Genomic DNA, 9632 nt, shown 5'->3' with positions numbered 1-9632 from the left:
TGCTCAGTTGTCCAGCTCTTTTGACCCCACTGACTGGATGAAGCTAGTTTCTTCTGTTCTTGGATTTCTCCAGGCAAGAATACTGGAGGGGGTTGCCATTCCCTTCTCCAGGGATCTTCATGACCCAGGGGCCGAACCCGGGTCTCCTGCATTGCACTCAGATTTTTTAGCATCTGAGCCACCATGCAAGCTCCATATCTTGGTCCCCCATCTTGGTAGATGGGACAGTAAATCCTTCTGTTTTCTGTTTCAGGAATGTCGTGGCTATTCTTAACTCGTTCCATGTACATGTTAGAATCATTTTGCCAAATTTCATTAAAAATTCTGTTTAGGTTTTAATATGAACTACATTAAACTTATAGGTTAATTTAGGGAGAATTGGTATTTTTATTGTTTCCTATTCTAAAGACATGGTATATCCCTTTATTTAGTTTTATCTTCTAAAAGTAGCTCAATAAAATTTTGTAATTTTTTTCATAAAGATCTTATACATTTCTTATGATACTTATTCCTAGGTTTTTAATTTTTGGTAAATTTTATCCTTTTTAAAAATTAAAGTTTTTCATTAATTGTTGCTAGTGTATAATAATGTCAGTGATGTTTGGATATAGATGTTATGCTCAGAAACTTTTCCAATCTTCTTGTTAATTTCAGTGGTTATTCTGCAGAAAGTTCTATGTAGACAATCATATCGTCTCCATGAATGTGTTGTATATTACGAACCTTATGACCTTTGTTTAATTTTCTTGTTGTCTGCACCTCCAGTATGGTGGTAAATAAAAACAGTGACAGTGGGCATCTTTATTTTGTTTCTGGCCGGATAGATGTTTGCAACAGTCAATCTTAAGTATGCTATTTATTGTAGGGTTCTTGTAGATCCCTTTTATAAGACAAAGGGAGTTTCTTTCTATTCCTAATTTGCCGAGAGTTTTCATAAGAAGGACTGTGATGCAAAATAAATGAGTCACCAGCATGAAATGTACAGTGTCAATAACAATGTTGTATCTTTGTATGGTGACATATCATAACTAGACTTATTATATGATCATTTTGAAATATATGGAAATATCAGATCACTATGTCACTTAATGGGAACTAAATTAGTGTTGAAGGTCAATTATACTTCAAAAACACCCAAACAAACTCACAGAAAAAGAGTTCAGATTTGTGGTGTGGTTTTCAGGGGCAGGGCCTTGATAAGATGGTGGAGTAGAAGGACGTGCGCTCATCTTCTCTTGTAAGAACTCCAAAGTTACAACACACTGCTGAACAACCATCGACAGGAGAATGTTGGATCCACCAAAAAAGATACTCCACATCCAAGGGCAAAGGAGAAGCCCCAGCAAGATGGTAGGAGGGGCAAAATCGAGTTTTGAATCAAACCCTGTACCCATCAGAGACTCTCAGAGGGCTCAAACAAAACCTTGTGCTCACCAGGACGCCACAGAGACTGAGCCAGACCTGCCTTTGAGTGTTTCAGAGTCTCCTGCAGAGGTACAGGTCAGCAGTGGCCTGCCACATGGGCAGGGGCTCTGGGTGCAGCAGACCTGGATCACACAGCATGTGGCACAAGCTCTCTTCAAGGAGGTCACCATTCCCCACCATAGAGCTGCCAAGAACACGACCCACAAACTGCAGAACAATTATACCAAATAAATTCTTGCACTGTTAAAAAAGTTCTAGGACCCACAACTGATTTCCCAACCTGGAGATCTGGTAAAGGGACTGAAAATTCCCAGGGAATTTGACATTGGAGGCTGGTGGGATTTGATTACAGAACTTAAACAGGACTGGGGAAACAGGCTTTTGGAGGGCACAAACAAAACCTTGTGCACACCAGGACCCAGGAGAAAGGAGCAGTGAGCTCACAAGAGACTGAGCCAGACTTGCCTGTGAGTGTCCAGGAGTCTCTGGCAGAGACATGGGTCGGCAGTGGCCTGCTGCAGGGTCGGGGGCACTGAGTGCAGCAGTGCCTGCATGGGACCTTTGAAAGAGATCACCATTCTCTTCATTACCTCTGCCATGGTTTGGTCTCAGGTCAAACAACATGGAGGGGACACAGCCCCGCCCATCAACAGAAAGTTGAATTAAAAATTTACTGAGCATGGCCCTGCCCATCAGAACAAGTCCCAGTTTCCCCCACAGTCAGTCTATCCCATCAGGAAGCTTCCATAAGCCTTTTATTCTGATCGGAAGCCAGACAGAATGAAAACCACAATCACAGAAAACTAATCAAACTGATCACATGGACCACAGCCTTGTCTAACTCAAAGAAACTATGAGCCATGCTGTGTAGGGTCACCCAAGACAGATGGGTCATGGTGGAGAGTTCTGACAACACATGGTCCACTGAAGAAGGCAATGGCAAACCACTTCATTATTCTCACCTTGAGGACCCCACAAAAAGGCAAAAAGATAGGACACAGAAAGATGAACTCCCCGGGTCGGTAGGTGCCCAATATGCTACTGGAGAAGAGTGGAGATATAACTCCAGAAAGAATGAAGAGACGGAACCAAAGCAAAAATAACTGTGAATGTGACTGGGGATGGAAGTAAAGTCCAATGCTGTGAAGAACAATATTGTATAGGAACCTGGAGTGTTAGGTCTACGAATCAAGGTAAATTGGAAGTGGCCAAACAAGAGACGGCAAGAGTGACACCAACATTTTAGGAACCAGTGACCTAACATCGACTGGAACGGGCAAACTTAATGCAGATGACCATCATATCTACTACTGTGGGCAAGAATCCCTTAGAAGAAATGCAGTAGCCCTCATAGTCAACAAAAAAGGCCTGAAAAATGCAGTACTTGGATGCAGTCTCAAAAATGATAGAATGATCTCTATTCATTTTCAAGGCAATATCACAATAATCCAAGTCTATGCCCCAACAACTAATGCCAAAGAAGCTGAAGTTGAACGGTTCTATGAAGACTTACAAGACCTTCTAGAACTAACACCCAAAAAAGATATCCTTTTCATTATAGGGGACTGGAATGCAACAGTAGGTCAAGAGATACCTGGAGTAACAGGCAAATTTGTCCTTGGAGTACAAAATGAAGCAGGGCAAAGGCTAACAGAGTTTTGCCAAGAAACCCCACTGGTCAGAGCAAATACCCACTTCCAATAACACAAGAGATGACTCTACATATGGACATCACCAGATGGTCAATACTGAAACCAGACTGATTATATTCTTTGCAGCTGAAGATGGAGAAGCTCTATACAGGCAACAAAAATAAGACCAGGAGCTGACTATGGCTCAGATCATGAACTCCTTATTGTAAAATTCAGACTTAAATTGAAGAAAGTAGGGAAAACCACTAGACCACTGAGTTATGACCTAAATCAAATCCCTTATGATTATACAGTGGAAGTGAGTAATAGATTCAAGGGATTAGATATGATAGGCAGAGTGCCTGAAGAACTATGGACAGATGTTCATGACTTTATAGAGGAGGCAATGATCAAGACCATCCCCAAGGAAAAAAATGCAAAAAGGCAAAATGTTTGTCTGAGGAGCCTTGAAATATCTGAGAAAAGAAGAGAAGCTAAAGGCAAAGGAGAAAAGGAAAGATATACCCATTTGAATGCAGAGTTCCAGAGAATAGCAAGGAGAGATAAGAAAGCCTTCCTAAGTGATCAATTCAAGGAAATGGAGGAAAACAATAAAATGGGGAAGACTAGAGATCTCTTCAAGAAAATTAGAGATAACAAGGGAATATTTCATGAAAAGATGGGCACAATAAAGGACAGAAATGGTATGGACCTAACAGAAGCTGAAGATATTAAGAAAAGGTAACAAGAATATATGGAAGATCTATACAAAAAAGATCTTCATGACCCAGATAATCACGATGGTGTGATCACTCACCTAGAGCCAGATATCCTGAAATGCAAAGTCAAGTGGGCCTTAGGAAGCATCACTACAAACAAAGCCAGTGGAGGTGATGGAATTCCAGTTGAGCTATTTCAAATCCTAAAAGATGATGCTGTGAAAGTGCTGTACTCAATATGCCAGCAAATTTGGAAAACTCAGCAGTGGCCACAGGACTGGAAAAGGTCAGTTTTCATTCCAATCCCAAAGAAAGGCAATGCCAAAGAATGCTCAAACTACTGCACAACTGCACTCATTTCACACTCTAGCACAGTAATGTTCAAAATCCTCCAAGCCAGGGTTCAACAGTACATGAACTGTGAACTTCCAGATGTTCAAGCTGGATTTAGAAAAAGCAGAGGAACCAGAGATCAAATTGCCAACATCTGTTGGATCATTAAAAAAGCAGGAAAGTTCCAGAAAAACATCTACTTCTGCTTTATTGACTACAACAAAGCTGACTGTGTGGATCACAACGAACTGTGGAAAATTCTTAGAGTGATGGGAATCCCACACCATCTTACCTATTTCCTGACAAATCTGTATGACGGTCAAGAAGCAACAGTTAGAATCGGACATGGAACAACACACTGGTTCCAAATAGGGAAAAGAGTACATCAAGGCTGTATATTGTCACCCTGTTTATTTAACTTATATGCAGTGTATCATGGGAAATGTTTGGCTGGATGAAGTGGGAGCTGGAATCAAAATTGCCGGGAGAAATGTCAGTAACCTCAGATATGCTGATGATACACCCTTGTGGCAGAAAGTGAAGAACTAAAAAGCCTCTTGATGAAAATGAAAAAGGAGTGTGAAAAAGTTGGCATAAAATTCAACATTCAGAAAACTAAGATTATAGCATCTGGTCCTATCACTTCATGGCAAATAGATGGGGAAATAATGTAGACAGTGACAGACTGTTTTGGGGGGGCTCCTAAATCACTACAGACGGTGACTGCAGCCATGAAATTAAAAAACGCTTGCTCCTTAGAGGAAAAGTTAATGACCAACCTAGACAGCATAATACAAAAGCAGAGACATCACTTGGCTGACAAAGTTCTGTCTAGTCAAAGCTATGGATTTTCTAGTAGTCATGTATGGCTGTGAGAGTTGGACCATAAAGAAAGCTGAGTGCTGAAGAATGGATGCTTTTGAACTGTGGTGTTGGAGAAGACTCTTGAGAGTCCTTTGCACTTCAAGGAGATCAAACCAGTCGCTCTTAAAGGAAATCAACCCTGAATATTCATTGGAAAGATGGATGCTGAAGCTGAAACCCCATACTTTGGCCACCTGATGCAAAGAACGAATTCACTGGAAAAGACCCTGATGCCGGGAATGACTGAAGGCAGGAGGAGAAGGGGATGACAGAGGATGAGTTGGTTGGATGGCATCACTGACTCGATGGACATGAGTTTGAACAAGCTCCAGGAATTGGTGATAGACGGTGAAGTCTGGTGTGCTGCAGTCCATGGGGTCGCAAGGAGTCAGACATGACTGAGCGGCTGAACTGAACTGAGTGAGGCAGGGATGGGGGAAGAGGGAATTAGATGAAGACAGTCTAAAAATATAAACTTCCAGTTATAAGATAAATAAGTACTGGGGATGTAATGTACAACATGATAAATACAAATAACACTGCTGAATGTTACATATGAAAGTTTAGAGAATAAATCCTGAGTTTATCACAAGGAAAATATTTTTTCTGTTTCTTTAGCTTTGCACCTATATGAGATGATATTCACTAAATTTTTGTGATAATTGTTCCATAGTGTCGATCAAATCATTATGTTGTACACTTGTATACAATGCTGTATATCAATTATATCTCAAAGCTGTAAGAAAAAATCTAAGGAATAAAGCTGAGACATTGTAATGTTCTAGAAAATAAGTAGAAGGGCTGTGAATTTTATCATATGGTTTTCGTTTGTAACATTTTTTGCTTTTATTCTCTTAACATAGTAAATTACAGTCCTCAGTTTTCTCTCTTAAGCTCATCTTGCATTCCTAGGGCAAATCTGAGTCTTGATAGCTTACAGTTCTTGTATATCACTGGATATGGTTAATATTGTGTCTCGTGTTTTTGCACTTATTTATTAATGAATAAGATGGGCCTGTACGTTTTCTTTCTTACATTCTAGGATGTCCTTGCCGTCTCTTGCTGCCTTCTAGGCTTAAACTGAATTTTGCTAAACTTATAAAATGAGTTGGAGAGGTTCAATCTTTCCATTCTCTGAGTTTCATTGAAGGACTCATCTATTTCTTGAATGTTTGTGCCATACTTTCACAGAGGATGATTTGTAACTGCTAATTAAATGTCTCTTTGTGGTTACAGGACTGTTGAATTTTCTAGTTTTCCTTTAGTAGATTGATGGCTGAAACTCTATTATTCTCTGGGCCAAAGTTCTTCCCTTCCTCCTCAGTGAATCTAAGAGTTGTATCTGGTGGCATTAGAGCCTGCTTTTATTTACTCAGAGTACAGTATCCTGTGCTTCTGGTACAGCCTTCATTTGAGATAAAGTTGGGGAGGTTACTGGTTCTCTCTTCTTCCCATCTGTCCTTCCCAAGTGGCCCTGGAGAGGATTGGGTCAGGTTGCACACCCATAATCTCAGAAGTCAGTGGGGTGGACTCAGATTGTTGAAGGTCCCATGGACAGTTACAAGTCTCCTGGAAAGGCAGCCCATCTAGACACACCATCCTTACCTCCTCCCACTAAAGAGTTCTCAGATACCCCCAGGGATCTCCAGGGGGTTCAGGCTCAAAGAACTAGCTTCCCCTATGCCTCTCTGCTTCCTTCCTTTGCCCTGACCCCAACCCCTACCCAGAAGGCAAAGGCCTCTGGATGCCACTCTCCCTCCAGTGTAAGACCTGGGAAACACTTGCAACCCTTGACCCTAGGGCCTGCTATTGATGAGTTTGGGGAAAACTGGAAGGGATTGTGGCTAAGGGATCAGCACCATGAGAGCTACAAATGGAGAGGTATGGAAAGGCATTTTAGATAGAGCTGCTTCTAAGAGGCTAGCGGAGGCCATATCAGGAGTTGGGGGGTGCTAAAGGATCCCTGGACACCCCTGCCGTGTCATGCTGCCAGGCAGCTAGTAATACAGTACTTCTGCTAAGCATCTTCACTGGATGCCACCACACAGGTCAGTGTGGAGTCCCTTCTAACAAGCACTCCTGGAGTTCATTCCACCTTTCTCTGCTGTTAAGAAAACCCATTTCCTCCTGTTCAGATCTTGGTGCAAAGTGAAAATAGCCAGTCATATATTAATTAAGCCAATAATTAACTCAGTCATTCAGACAAAAAAGTGTTTTTTAAATACATCTCAAGTAGAAAAGCATAGCTTCTGAAAGCTGACTGTTCAAATTCTCTTGGGTCTTGCCTCATTTTATTTAGCACTGGGAGTAGGGAGAAGAAAACACACAGACTTTCCTGGCACTCCCCTCTCCTCCTTGGCCCCCACCATACGGCATGTGAAATCTTGGGCGTTTAGGATGGCCCCACCATCATCCACTTCAGAGTGTCTTTGCTATTTCCAGCTGTTGCCTGAGCCAATAGCAAACTGACAGCTCAAAGCAGCCGGGAGCCCAGGCTTAGCTGAGGATGTCCTCCCAGTCCTCCCATCCTCTCAGCCCCTTCATTTCCTGGAGACCATGCTCCAAGAAAGGACACCGAAGGGGCAACCTCAGAAGGAGAGGCACCTGGATGAAAAGGGCAGAGGGACTCAGTGTCCATAACTTCCATCATCACTGTGACTTGCCCTTGGCTTTCCTCTGAGACAAAACAGCTGTGGTACTGGGGAGCCAGACCAGTCTAAACCAGCCCAGACCACAGGCCTTGGGTCTTGTTTTCCTTAAGGTCCTTCCTAGCATTAAATATGAGAGCCTGGAGCTATAGTAATAATTCACGCAAGCTTATTTGGACCTCTGTAGGTCTGGAAAACTTCACCCTATTGATTTTTAAAGTAAGCCCTCAATTAACACTCTTGGCTTCTCTGTGTCCATGTGTAAGTCTTGGGCTCCCTTCCAGTGTACAACCCAAGGCTCCTTCACTCACCCTTGCCCCCTGAAAGGCAGACTTCAAATATGAGGAGCTCAGACTGTGTAACACGAGCCAGGGCAGGATTTGAAGCCAGACATCTGGAACCCCTAAAGTCAGAGTACGGAGAGATTGTCACCCCGTCTTGTTCCTACCACTGTCACCCAGACTGAAAAGTGACTTGATAAGGCAGAACGTATACTAGGCTTTACCTCAGCCTCCCTGTGTGGCCTTGGGCAAGTCACTTCTGATCCTGAGTCATTAGTGTCCTGCTGTACAGCAGGTGGTGAGACTTACTGGCCACAACCAGCCACCACCAACCACCGAACACCTCTTCCCAGGAAACAGCATGGGGAGGCCAGAACCTCCTTTTGGCTTAAACATTTCCCCCTCACTCTGTTCTCCCAACTGAACGGCCACTTTTAATATAAGTCTTGAGCTGAATGTTGGGAACATGCCCTGTGAATTTCTCCTACACACACACACACACACACATGCATAGGACATTTGTGCTTCCTTGGCCAAGCAAAGGAGCTGCAACACTAGAATGGGGATTTTCCATTGCCCTTCATGCCAGAATCTGTCTTAACATATTTCTCCGGGTCTCCATCTCCGCTAGCAGACTTCAGCAGGCCTTCCTTGACCTTGCCTCTGCCCTGTTCCACATCTGCAGGGGCAGCCCCAGAGCCAAAGCCAGCCAACAGCTGAGCATAATGTTCTGGCTGTGCTCCAGAGCATCCTTGGAGTGATTCAGAGGTCACTGGCCTCTGGGGGACATCCAGACCTCCACTCCCCAGTGGTGGAGCGATCTCTCAGCACACCAGTCCTCAAATGCCTTGAAACAATCTCTCTCCAATCCTTTAATCCAGGAGGTTGGACCATTTTCTATTAAGAGACAGTGACCTCAGTGGAAAAAACAAAACATCCGTGGGTCATATAATCACATAAAATTGCTTAAGTGAGGTGTGGATGCTGCTGCTGCTCCTTTTTAGCTTAAAGAGATGTATAAGCATTAAACACACCTAATTTTAAAAGGTAAACAAAGCTATACTAAATAATCAATGTTTTTAAATACGTCTTTAATCTAAAGTTTGGTTAGTTGAAATGATACGACTTGAAATAATGTGAAGGAAAGCACAAATAAGAAATTTGTGATGGAAGAAAAGAAAGAAAAATAAAGGGTAAGAAAAAAGGTGAAGCAGTGAGAAAAGTCAGGAAGGAAGAGGGAGATGGAATTAGAAGAGAGCAGGGAAGACTTGTCAGGACAACTGCTAATAATGCCTCACCTTCTGAGCTTCATGTTCCCGGTCATCCCTAACCTTATTAAGCTTGTTTCTAAATTACTACCCGGATTATAATTTACCATTCATAAAGAGTCAACATGGTAGATGCTTATTTCTATCATATCATTTAATTTCATAAAAATTCTATTTTTTTTAATTCTAAAAATGAGATCTTTTACAAATGAAGAAATTAAGACCCAGAAAATTTGTCCAAGTTCACACACCACTAATAATTAGAATCAGGACTCAAATTCATCCTTTGTTTTAAAACTCTATATACTATGCATCTTTTATGGGCTATCTCACTATCAGCTCCCTATTGAACACTTGTTTCCCATGACACAGTTACTCTCCCCTCCCTCTAGTCCTCACAGCCTTTAAACTCGCTCCGTCTCTCTTCCCGCATTCCCCAATCTCAGAGCTTTGTGTTCCCCTC

Source organism: Bison bison, unplaced genomic scaffold, assembly GCF_000754665.1.
Source record: "Bison bison bison isolate TAMUID 2011002044 unplaced genomic scaffold, Bison_UMD1.0 scf7180017864338, whole genome shotgun sequence".
Classification (NCBI taxonomy): domain Eukaryota; kingdom Metazoa; phylum Chordata; class Mammalia; order Artiodactyla; family Bovidae; genus Bison; species Bison bison.
Note: the sequence above shows the minus strand (reverse complement) of the source record.